Source organism: Lissotriton helveticus, chromosome 4_1 (genome assembly GCF_964261635.1).
Source record: "Lissotriton helveticus chromosome 4_1, aLisHel1.1, whole genome shotgun sequence".
In the NCBI taxonomy this organism is placed as follows: Eukaryota; Metazoa; Chordata; class Amphibia; order Caudata; family Salamandridae; genus Lissotriton; species Lissotriton helveticus.
Window position 1 is genome coordinate 1,167,912,086 of NC_136063.1, and position 12,169 is coordinate 1,167,924,254.

The following is a 12,169-nucleotide window of genomic DNA, read 5'->3' on the forward strand; positions in this document are numbered from 1 at the left end:
TAACATTTTCCTTTCCAACAGATGAGGGGCACTGCCATGGGCACCTGCTTTGCCCCCAGCTATGCGAATTTACATATGGCTGGTGGGAGGAGCAGGTGCTGGCCAAAAATGTTGCAACTGAAATGTCTAGGAATGTGGTTGTACGGTCACGCTATATAGATGATCGTTTTGTCCAACGGCACGGCGATCAACCATCAGCAGAGTACTTCATCAGTCGGAATTAGGTCAATTTACATTTTACCTCACACTATAGCAAAAGTGAGGTAGAGTTCTTTGATTTACCCATCTATGTGTTGGATGGAAAGATTCAGTTAAAAATGTTCCGGAAGAGCCCTCCTCACAATACTGTGCTACATGCTCGGAGTTCCCATTCAACAAATTTAAAAAACAGCATACCCTACGCGGAGAATCTCTGCATGCGGAGGAACTGCAATGAAATTGAGCAGCTCCACAAAGCTCAAATGGAACTAGCAGGGAGATTTAAAAGGAGAGTGTACAATAGAGCCACACTTGAAGCAGCTAAAGCAAAGGCGAACACTAGACCCATGGAAAAACGTATTTTCACTGACGGTAGTAGGAGGAAAACCCAAAATGACACAGAGCAACCAATACGGTTCATCACAGGATTTAATGACCAACATCATAAGATATGTGCCAATTTCCAAAAGCATTGGCACTTGATTTGCAGTGACCCAATCCTATGTCCTAGGATACACAATAGACCACCATGCACTTTCTGTAGAGCAAGATCAATGAGAGAGGATTTAGTCAATAATAGTCCAGGGACAAAACAGCAAGAGACATGGCTTAGTGGGAGCAAAGGGTTCAGGAGATGCCATAAATGCAAAGCATGCAATTATGTTGTCAACACGATGGAGGTGCCTCTGCCATTTTCAGATACCAAATGGCCAATACTAAACCCCATTTCTTGCAGGAGTGAATTTGCTGTTTATGCACTAAGATGTAGTTGTCATAAGTTGTACATAGGGAGAACCATCTTATGTGTGCATCAGCACATCCTACAACACATTAGAGCCATTAAAAACAAGGACCAAACGTATCCAGTGGCAAGGTACTTTGAACAGGCAAATAATAGTGATGTTAACAACTTGGAATATTTTATGCTTGATCAAGTCCCTGTAAGATTAAGAGGAGGGAATAGAGAGAGGTATTTAAGGCAATGAGAATCCAGTTACATCTTGACGTTCAATTTGAAGATTCTTAACAGCCTCAATACCGAAGAGGATCTACATGTCCATCTGTAATACCCTTAGGAATAATGGTATGGGGAAATTTCATCTGTCTATTCCAAATGTTTCTTATTCAGTTTTTCCTCTTAATCTAAGGTTTTAGGTGTGTTTCATTTCATAATAATCCAGCCCATAAATGCTAAATCTTATATTTATATGTTTTCACACCTGGAGCATGAGTGGTGTATGATTTGTAATTTTGGGTCCAGTGCATTAAGGTGATATACAATTGTAATTTAGGTGCTCATGGACATCTAAAAATGACTGGGTACATTGGGCACTTGCCCTCCATTTTATGTTGGTGCTCTTTACATTTAAGTAAAGGGGGAATGTAAAATTAATTGGCAAAAGTGACCCCTCTAGGAGAGCCCTTGGCTGTTTGTTAAGTTACCCAGCATCAATATGTTGTTGAAGGGAATTACAAAGCATGTTTGTACATTTAAGTTAAATATCAATGGCAAATGAAAGCAGTTATCACTTTAAGTTCATTACTGCACTGTCACTTTAAGGTTACATTAATGTTATAGTTAGATGAACCACTGAAATTCACTATTTATATTTATCTCAAGTAACTATAACTCACGCTCCTACCATACACAGTTTTTTCATTAATAATGTCACTGTAAATGTTGTTATGATTTTATCAATGATGTCATAGAAGATGTCATGAGTCATATAATATGTGGGGTAATAGGCAGATCTATCATCTTTTTATCAACTTTCTCCAAAAATACTTATAATTAAATGTCCATTTCAATAATACCCGCAATTGTTTATTATTATCGATTACATAAAAAATATGTAATACCTTTTTTTAAACTACATGTCTGTGACTCTTTATTGTTACATAGTTTTTATCATTACATTTTTGGGGTGAAAAACATTAAAATAAGTAGTCCGACACATAAATGTCTAGACAGGAAGTCATAGGTAGAGTTATCTAGAAGGTATTAGAGTCATTATTTCAATGGTGTAGCAGGTGTTGTGGCACCGGGACAAAATACTCTAGGCACACCACAAAACACCTAATATTGCTATATTTTACTACTAAACAGGCTAAACAAGTGTAGTTACCTTCCAGGCAATAGGGTCACGATGTGAATGGCCGCAGCCAATGCAGTCGCACCAGGGCCAACCGTTGTCATAATTCCTCTAAACAGCAAATATTGTAATATTTTGCTACTAAACAAGCAGTCATAAGTGCAGTTATTTAGCAGGAACTAGGGCCACAGTGCAGCAAATGCAGTGACACAGGAACCAAAAGCTCTAGGCACCTCACTGAACACTAATTACGCCTGTAATTTACGACTAAACAGACAATCACTAGTGCAGTAATCTTGCAGGCACTAGGGTCACGAATTACATGGTGTAGCAGGTGCAGGGGCACGGAGCCCAAATGTTGTGGAGTGGAACGTTTTTTCTCACATTTAGGCTGCACAGCATTTACTGTTTATCAATACTTATCTTCGGCTGGCTGCCTGCATTTAAAACATGCTTTTTAACTCTGCTTTAGTGGGTGGAACTTTGAACTAATTTTCACATTCTTTATGATATTGCTGACCCAAAAAATGTGCATTTTTTCTGTGTCATGTATTTGTTGCTAATAAAATTGTTTTTATTTCTGTGTCATGTGTTTGTTGTTGCCGCATTATGTAGCGTTAACTCAAATAAAGTGATTGCAGCACTTTACAGGAGCTCACTCCGTGGTGCTCTGAAGTGATGCTTCAGCCTTCTTTATTCGTTGGGACAGTTTCTGTTTAACATTACAGCGCCAGAAAACTGCTGCAGAGTCTTAAAATGTAAACACGGTAATGTGCCTGTTCTAAAAGTATTCCTTGCGGTTTGTGATTGCAGCCTGTTCCTTCTACTGGCTGGAATGGGAGGCTGTATAATTTCAAGAGCAGTACATTCGAAACTTTCAGCTGCTGGGCATTGTTGTTGCATTGTGTCAAAGCTTGTCTTTGTGAGCAGGCATGTTCAGTGACTCAATGGGATTTGTGCTGCTCCTCTTTTTTCGCATACTTTCTGGAATACTTTAATTTAAAACATTGTTTTTTTTATCTTCTGTGGTGTGAGTTCTCCCCTTTTTTGACACTGAGCGTTAAGTTTAGTGAGCAGGTAAGTTGTAGGACTGGCTTTCTTTCAGACTGACATTTACTGTGCAGATTGTATCGTTTTAGCACCAAAAATGTGTTATATAATAAGCTTATTTTCCATTGGGTATATGAATAAGCAACCTGGCAAATAAGCAAATAATCTGTAAATTGAAGTAGGAGTTATTTCCTAATAATGAGAATGTTGCTGTTCATCTTCCATTGAACTAAGATGCATTTATATTTATTTGCATAATTTTAATTTGTTGTATTTTAGCTTAATAATTGCTAAAAATGGGTTGAGTTTGCCAAAGTAATTTAAACAGCCTCCTGTATTTTCATTGTTATCTTATATAAAGAACATCAACTGCACTTTCTTCAAACAGGCAAATGCTTTATCTAATTTAGCTCGCTTTGTGCCTGGTGTTTTAGCTTGATAATTGCTAAAAAGGGTTTGAAGTGTCTAAATTAATTTAAACAGGAGCAGTTTTCTAGAAGGCACTAGGATCATGATTTTAATGGTGCAGCAGGTGCTGTGGCGCCGGGCGTTATTATAACAAATGCCTTGAAAAAAAATACATTACTTGTTACAACATACAAACTTAAAAGATTATAGCACAATAATTGAGAATGTCAGTGTACTGTTTAAATAAAGAAAAATTGCAAACCATAACTAACACAATGACAATGACAATGCAAGTGCAAATATTTACTACCTGGTTTTTATTGTTACTGAGTTTTTGTTTATGGTTAAGTTTTTTCACCGTAATAGAAAAAATGTGGAGTGCAAAATAAAAATAAATGAGAAATTTGTGACAAACAAAATTCCCACCTCAATAAAACAATAATCTCAATGTCATTGAGTTTCTTGCACTTATATTGCACAACTGCTCCACTGTTCATTTAAAAAATGTAAAGTTATTTTTTATTTTTGTATCTTAACAATGCACAATAACCAACCAACACCATGTCATCTAGTATTCGTAATCTTGTTTTTTTGGATTTGCAAAAACAGAGTTTACGCTGTACTTGTATGTTTTTTCATCCACCCTTTACCTATTCTCCCCATGGCTGTACCACTTTCAGGCCTACTTATCAGGTACATGTTTTGTATCTTTGTCCTCCACCATTTACCTAATCACCCCACTTTATAATACTATTCATAACAGCACAATATGTTGCCTTTTAGTACCCAAAAAACTTTATAACACTTTAGCAGACTGTCTGAAACTTATATTGTACAACTACTCAGCAAGCTACATCTTACAGCAAAAAAGCATATTATTAATCACATCGGCAAAACGAATGCATTTACTTATGCTTGTTTTGCTAAGTTGTGAGTGAAGATAGAAGATTAACAGTTTATTTGTAAATATCATGGCCTTATCTGCCCAGGCTGCAGTCGTAAGAGACAAGAGGACAACCATAATGATCAGCCCTGCAATGCCAGCAAAAAGGAAACATTTTGGGTTTTTTTGTAATATGGTCCCAATGTTTCTTCAGGAGCTCTGCATTGTATTGTATTGTATTGTAATTGCATTTATATAGCGCTTACTACCCCTGACGAGGCGTGGTATCGCTTTTTCGTCGAGTAGCACACTAATCTGGGACCCATAGAGGATTAGTCTTGAATTAGTATAGTGAAACATGCAAGTACATTTTAAGTGGATGATAGGTTAGTCAGTTAATTGGATTTGGAATGATAGCAGAAGGATAGAGAAGGCCAAAGGTTTGTATTTACATAGCGCTTGTTGACGCACGCTATTCAGGAAGCCTACAAAGGATTAGTGGTGAATTAATATGATGAAATACGAAGTAATTTCAGTGGTGGATATTAGTCAGTTACTTGGAGTGAGAAGGTTAGCGGAGGGATAAAAGGGGAAGAAAGATTTGCATTCATATAGCACTTGTTACCCCTGATGGGTGTTGAAGCGCTTTTCTGGCGAGTAGCACGCCACTCCGGAACCCATAAAGGATTACTGTTGAAAATTAGTAAAAAATATGAAGTAATTTGAGTAGTGGATATGTTATTCAGTTATTTGGGTAGTATATTTGTATAGTTTAATATGGAATTTGAGAAGTGAACATGTTAGTCTGTTAATTTCGATTGAAAAGGAGGAGGGATAAAAGAGTGAAGGATTTGTTTTAATTTTTTTAGGTCTTAGCAGTAGGAGGAGGCTTTTGGGTGAGTAAAAAGGAGTTTTGGAGGGGAGGACTCAGAGGGAAGAGTTTAGAAAGGTTTGTTTTAAGGGATCGGTATAGTAAAAGAGGTGTCAGATGATGCAAGGAGGGGTAGAGTAGGAGAAAGTCTAGAAAGGGTTATTTTGGCAATCATAGAAGTGGTATGGGGTTTGGGATAAATAGGAGAGTGGATGTAGAGGGTATATTGATAGAAGTATAGGATGAGAGATAGGGTAGTGCATTGGAAGGAGTAGTAGAAGAAGTTTGAGATGAATCAGAAGGTTGGGCTAGAAGATATATTGAGCGAAGTATAGGCTGAGAAATAGGGTAGTGCATTGGAAATGCTAAATTAGAAGAAAGTGATAAATATATAGATCCATAATTACATTGAAAGTATATAGATACATTAAGGAGGTAAGTATATGTATATTAAAGATATTGACAAAGGCACAGGATGAGAAATAAGGTAGTGCATTGGATATGCTTTTTTCAGGAGAAAAGTAACAGACACACAGACACACAGATCCAAGTACATGGAAGGTACATAGATGCACAATGGAAGTATGTACATGTAGACCAAAAATGATTTTTATTTATTTATTATTATTATTTTTTCTCTCAACATAATTATTTTACATATTTATACAAAGTAATACACAAAGATAGGTACATATATATAGTGAAAAAATGCTTGTATACAGAGGGATATGCTGTAAATTGCTCTTTGCGTACGGTGTTTATGTGGGGAAGAGCCAAATCTTCAGTAGTTTTCTGAAGATAAGGTGGTTGTCGGTGGACCTTATGTTGGGGGTTAAAGAGTTCCATAGTTTGGCTGCTTGAACAGAGAAGGATGTGCCCCCGATGGTTTTTTTCTTGTATGGTGGGATTTTGAGGCGAGATGCTCCTTTAGAGCGGAGGTTCCTTTGTTGAATGTGTTTGGTGATTTTATTCCTGATGAAGAGTGGTTCTGTTTCGAAGGTAGGACGCGATCCAGTCTAGAGCAGTTCCCTCTATGCTGGCTTCATAGAGTCTTTGTTTCAGAGTGTCATGGTCAACCGTGTCAAAGGCAGCTGAGAGGTCCAAGAGGAGTAGCGCAGCAACCCCGTTGCGGTCAACTGTATTCTTTAGGTCATCCCAGATGGCAAGGAGGGCAGATTCAGTGCCTCTTCCTGGACAGAATCCTGTTTGGAAGTCTGAAAGTATGTCATTCTCTTCAATGAATTGTGACATCTGGGCAAACGCTGCTCTTTCAATCAGTTTGCCCAGGAACTGTCCATTTGAATGGGTCTGTAGTTGTCAGGGTTCAGCGGGTCCAAGTTTGTTTTCTTCAGTAAAGGGCGTATGTATGACTGTTTTAGTTCTTCTGGAAATATTCCAGTAGTTAAGGAATCGTTGATGATTCTTCTTACTGGAGTGGATGCAGAGGTTGTCTTGAAAGTTTGTGGTGGACAGGGGTCAGAAGGGCTGCCGGCAGGCCTGCTTGCTTTGACCAGGTCCATAAATTCATCGCGTGAGATGTGTTGAAGGAACAGAGAGGCTTGATTAGAGCATTCTTGGATTGTTGTTTTGTACTAGGGTTAGTGCTGGTGCTTTGTTTCAGTTTTTAAGTATGATTCCAACGTGTCTGCTTAGTCCGTGTAATGATTTGTCACTTTGTCTGTGAAATCTTGAGTAACAGGATGAGTTCCTTCTAGGCAATTTGGTTTGCGAAATTCATTGAGTATTTTATGGAATTCTTTATTTGCACATTTAGCGTTTTGAATTCTGTCTGAATACTATCTTTTCTTAGCTTTTTTGATAGCAGACTTGTATAATCTGTTAATTTTCTGTGGGTGAAGTATGTCTTGTTTGGCGTTTGTTTTGAGCCAGGTACGTTGCAGCTTTCTAATTTGTTGTTTCATGTCTTTTATTTCTATGTTTCTCTGAGGCGCTTTTTTTCTTTTGTTCTGTTGTGTGGTTTTGAGTGGTATCAGGATGTCAAAAGCTTCCTGTAGCCATTCATATAGATTTTGAACAGAATTTATGGTTTCCAGATTTGTACTGGATGTTAGTTGTGTTTCCAAGTGTTCCAAATTGAGTTTGTTCCATGGCCGATAGATGGATGGATGTAAGGTAGTTTTAGGTGAGTCGCTTAGCGTTGTTTTATGTTGGAAGGCAAGCAAGTGGTGGGTTGACCATGTGACTGGAGTTATAGTTTGAAAGGTAACTAGTTCAGTATTAGCAAAAATGACATCTAGGATATGTCCAGCGGTGTGCGTCGTATTGTGGACAATCTGATGCAGGTTCAATGCGTCTAGGCCGGTGATTATAGTTTTTGGATGGTCATATTGGGTTTATCAAACCAAATGTTAAGGTCACCCAGAACGCATCGGTTGGAGTGTATTGTTATCAGGTTTGAAACTGTGTCTAGAAGTGCATCTGTGAATGTTGCCTTGCTAGGTGGAGGTCTGTAAAGGAGCAGGAAGTTACAGGAGGAAGACGGTGAAGGATTGCATCTTGTTAGAAGAGCCTCACAATTCTTTATGGAGATGTTGTCAATTTTAGTGATATGTATTGTTTGCCTGAATACAGCTAGACCACCCCCTTTTTTGGCTATACGATTATGGGTGATTATTTGATAGCCAAGAGGAACGGCTTCATGCAAGACTGGAGCCATATCTCCTCCCAACCATGATTTGGTTAAGAATAGTATGTCTGGTTTTGCATTGGTGTGACGGTCGTAGATGTGATGCTTGTTTTTAGAGAGGGATCGAGCATTTATTAGTAGACAGTTTAGTGAGTGGCCTTTGGTGATAGTGGGATTTGTTTGGTAGAAGAGTGATCAGTATTGTGCGGGTTTGAAGCAGGTGTGTTTTTAGTGATGGTATTAGCTGTATTAGGATAGCAATCGTGTAGCTGTTCTGTATTGTGTTCCTCATCCAGCATGCTAAGAAGGCATTTTGATGGGTCTACATGTGTATGTGTTGGAGATGGTGTTTGAGAGTGAGTTGGAGTGCTGTGTTGCTTTTGTGGTGTAACATTGTTGTGAAGTAGACATGGGGAAGCAAAGTAGTGAGGTGTGGCATGTTGCTTATATTGTTTGTGTGTGTTTAAGGTAGAAGGTGTATGAGTCAGGGGAGGTGGTGCAGCATGTAGGTCATGTAGTAATGTTCTAAATTGTCCAATGGATGAGCGGCGGTTACAAGAGAGGTGCTGTATTGCTGTATCTGTGTTAGGTGTGGTGGAAGAGTGAAAACTTAGCATTGGAGTTTGTTCCTTTGTGTGGTTTGAAAGGTGGGTATAGGTTTGTATTTTGTGATGGTAAGTATTATGAGGTGTTGCGCTTTGAAGATCTTGTGCTGGTGTGTGTGATATGTTTTGCTTTTGAGGAGTAGAGAAAAAGGGTGCTGATGCATATGTTTCATGCAATGGATTTGGTTGTGTAGTATTGTTTGTGAGAGGAGGTTGTGATGTAGAGGGGGTGGTGATGTGTTTATGAGTAGAGTGTATGTTGTGTGTAGGAGGGAATGAAGTAGAGATGAGAGTGTTTATTTTAGACTGGTTTGTTGCAAGAGTTACAAAGTGTGGTGGTGTGCAGTGTCTGCGTTGTGTGTTAGTGTTATTATGGTAGTAGGGAGAGGAGGGTGTTTGTTGGACAACTGATGGAAGGATGATAATATGTCTGTTAGTGATAAAAGGTGGTCTGTTAGGTGTAATTCCAGCAGGGAGAGTGTGTCTGAATGGGATGTAGTTATGTATGGTGTTGATTGGCGTTGTGTTAGTTATGAGTGTATTGGCTAGTGGTATAGGATAGAGTTGTGTACTGTTTGTAGGTGATAGTGGATATGTGTGGTAGTTGGGATAGTAGGGTGTGTAGATGTGGTTTGATTGGGTTTGTAGTGCAAGCTGGGACATTAATCTGTGCATAGTGTTGTGTGTGGTGTACATTTGGTGTGAGTGTGTTGCTCTGTTTGTGGATGTGGATGGTGTGGGCTGGGTTTTGCTAAATTAGAAAAAGGGTAGCATTTCTGGCCCTAGTCCCGACCAGTCTCGAACAGGCTCAAACAGGCAGCAGCCCTTGTCCTCTCTGCCCATAACAGGCTCAAACAGGCAGCAGCACTTGTCCTTCCTGCCCTTAACAGACTACAACAGGCAGCAGCCCTTGTCCTCTCTGCCCTTAGCCTCGACGCCCGGGCTGAGATGCCCTAACCCTGGCCTTTTTTATAGCCCTAGTAATCGGGTGACCCCTTCAGCCAATGGGAACCATAGCCCTAACACTATCCAAAACGATGGATTTGGGCCCAGATCTTTGGACTGGGGTGAATGTGTGACATTGATCCACATTCTGTCCATCATTGTTGTGTTCGCAGTTACCGCTCTAAGTGTACTGGGAATGCTCAGACGTGAGTCCCAGGCACTCCACACCACTGGAGTCAAGCTAGCCGGGCTGATGAGAGGTGTTACCTCGAAACCGGGCCGGTCCTCGGATGCTTGATTCCGTTCTGGGAAGGACATGGCTTTTGTAGTTCGGACTGGACTGTTCCCATGGGGCATAGGGTCAGCGCTGATTTGCATATCGCCATTGTCTAACCCAGGGTGGTGTGGAGTGGAAAAACGATGGATTTGGGCCCAGATCTTTGGACTGGGGTGAATGTGTGACATTGATCCACATTCTGTCCATCATTGTTGTGTTTGCAGTTACCGCTCTAAGTGTACTGGGGATGCTCAGACGTGAGTCCCAGGCACTCCACACCACTGGAGTCAAGCTAGCCGGGCTGATGAGAGGTGTTACCTCGAAACCGGGCCGGTCCTCGGGTGCTTGATTCCGTTCTGGGAAGGACATGGCTTTTGTAGTTCGGACTGGACTGTTCCCATGGGGCACAGGGTCAGCGCTGATTTGCTTATCGCCATTGTCTAACCCAGGGTGGTGTGGAGTGGAAAAACGATGGATTTGGGCCCAGATCTTTGGACTGGGGTGAATGTGTGACATTGATCCACATTCTGTCCATCATTGTTGTGTTTGCAGTTACCGCTCTAAGTGTACTGGGGATGCTCAGACGTGAGTCCCAGGCACTCCACACCACTGGAGTCAAGCTAGCCGGGCTGATGAGAGGTGTTACCTCGAAACCGGGCCGGTCCTCGGATGCTTGATTCCGTTCTGGGAAGGACATGGCTTTTGTAGTTCGGACTGGACTGTTCCCATGGGGCACAGGGTCAGCGCTGATTTGCATATCGCCATTGTCTAACCCAGGGTGGTGTGGAGTGGAAAAACGATGGATTTGGGCCCAGATCTTTGGACTGGGGTGAATGTGTGACATTGATCCACATTCTGTCCATCATTGTTGTGTTTGCAGTTACCGCTCTAAGTGTACTGGGGATGCTCAGACGTGAGTCCCAGGCACTCCACACCACTGGAGTCAAGCTAGCCGGGCTGATGAGAGGTGTTACCTCGAAACCGGGCCGGTCCTCGGATGCTTGATTCCGTTCTGGGAAGGACATGGCTTTCGTAGTTCGGACTGGACTGTTCCCATGGGGCACAGGGTCAGCGCTGATTTGCATATCGCCATTGTCTAACCCAGGGTGGTGTGGAGTGGAAAAACGATGGATTTGGGCCCAGATCTTTGGACTGGGGTGAATGTGTGACATTGATCCACATTCTGTCCATCATTGTTGTGTTTTCACCTAACACTATCCAATCACAACATTGACCCTAAAATCTAGAACCAATAGGAGACCAGGACCTTACAGCCAATCTTAACCCTAGTCCAAGCACCCAATCAGTTCAAAAACCCTGATCTCTACGTCCAATAAAGGCCCTAGCCCTACCAGTAGTCCCCAAACAAGTCCATGCAACCAATGGCAGAGGTAGCCCTAGTCCTTACTTCCAATAGAAAGCCTAACCCTACTCTAAGTCCCACCTCTAAACACCGAGTCCAGCAACCAATCACACCCGAAGCCCTAATCGCTGCTTCCAATTAAAGGTCTAACCCTAGCCCTAGTCCCACCCTACTCCCAACAACCAATAACATAGGAAGGCCTAGTCCCTACTTCCAATAGAAATCCTAACCCTAGCCCTAGTCCCAACCCTACAATGATTGAATCACAGACCCAGAAACCAATCAGAACCCTTAAATACCCAACCAATAAGGACATTAACCCTAATCCAATAGAAACACCAGATACAACCACCAATTAGTGTAGACATGTACCAACCACTAGCAGACCATATAAGGTCCCAGCGACCTCAGACAAAGTTTGCTGGCCAGGGAGTTGGAAGCTGTTTCTCCTGTTCAGAATCTCCTAGGAGACAAACAGGCTCAATCCACACTTTGGACTGCAGCAGGTAAGGGCCTCACTAACTTGAAATCTAACAATACTGTTTGAATAAAACTTTACTCCCTCTACTGGCCAAAAACCGAAGTGCACAGGCCCTAGTAAACACAGTTTAAACAGCTCACAGAAGCACCATCTATTGTGGAAAATCCCTGTTGCTGGGGAGGGGGGCTGGTTTCACTGGCTTGTGAACACAAAATGGTGTCTGGGAGTGCACTGTTTTAATATACAGGTCTTGGCACAGAGCAAAGGAGAAATTTGGAGGGAAAACAGAAATTTCACCAAGGAATGAGAGGGACAAACTACAGAGGTTGGACTGCAAATCCCACAATT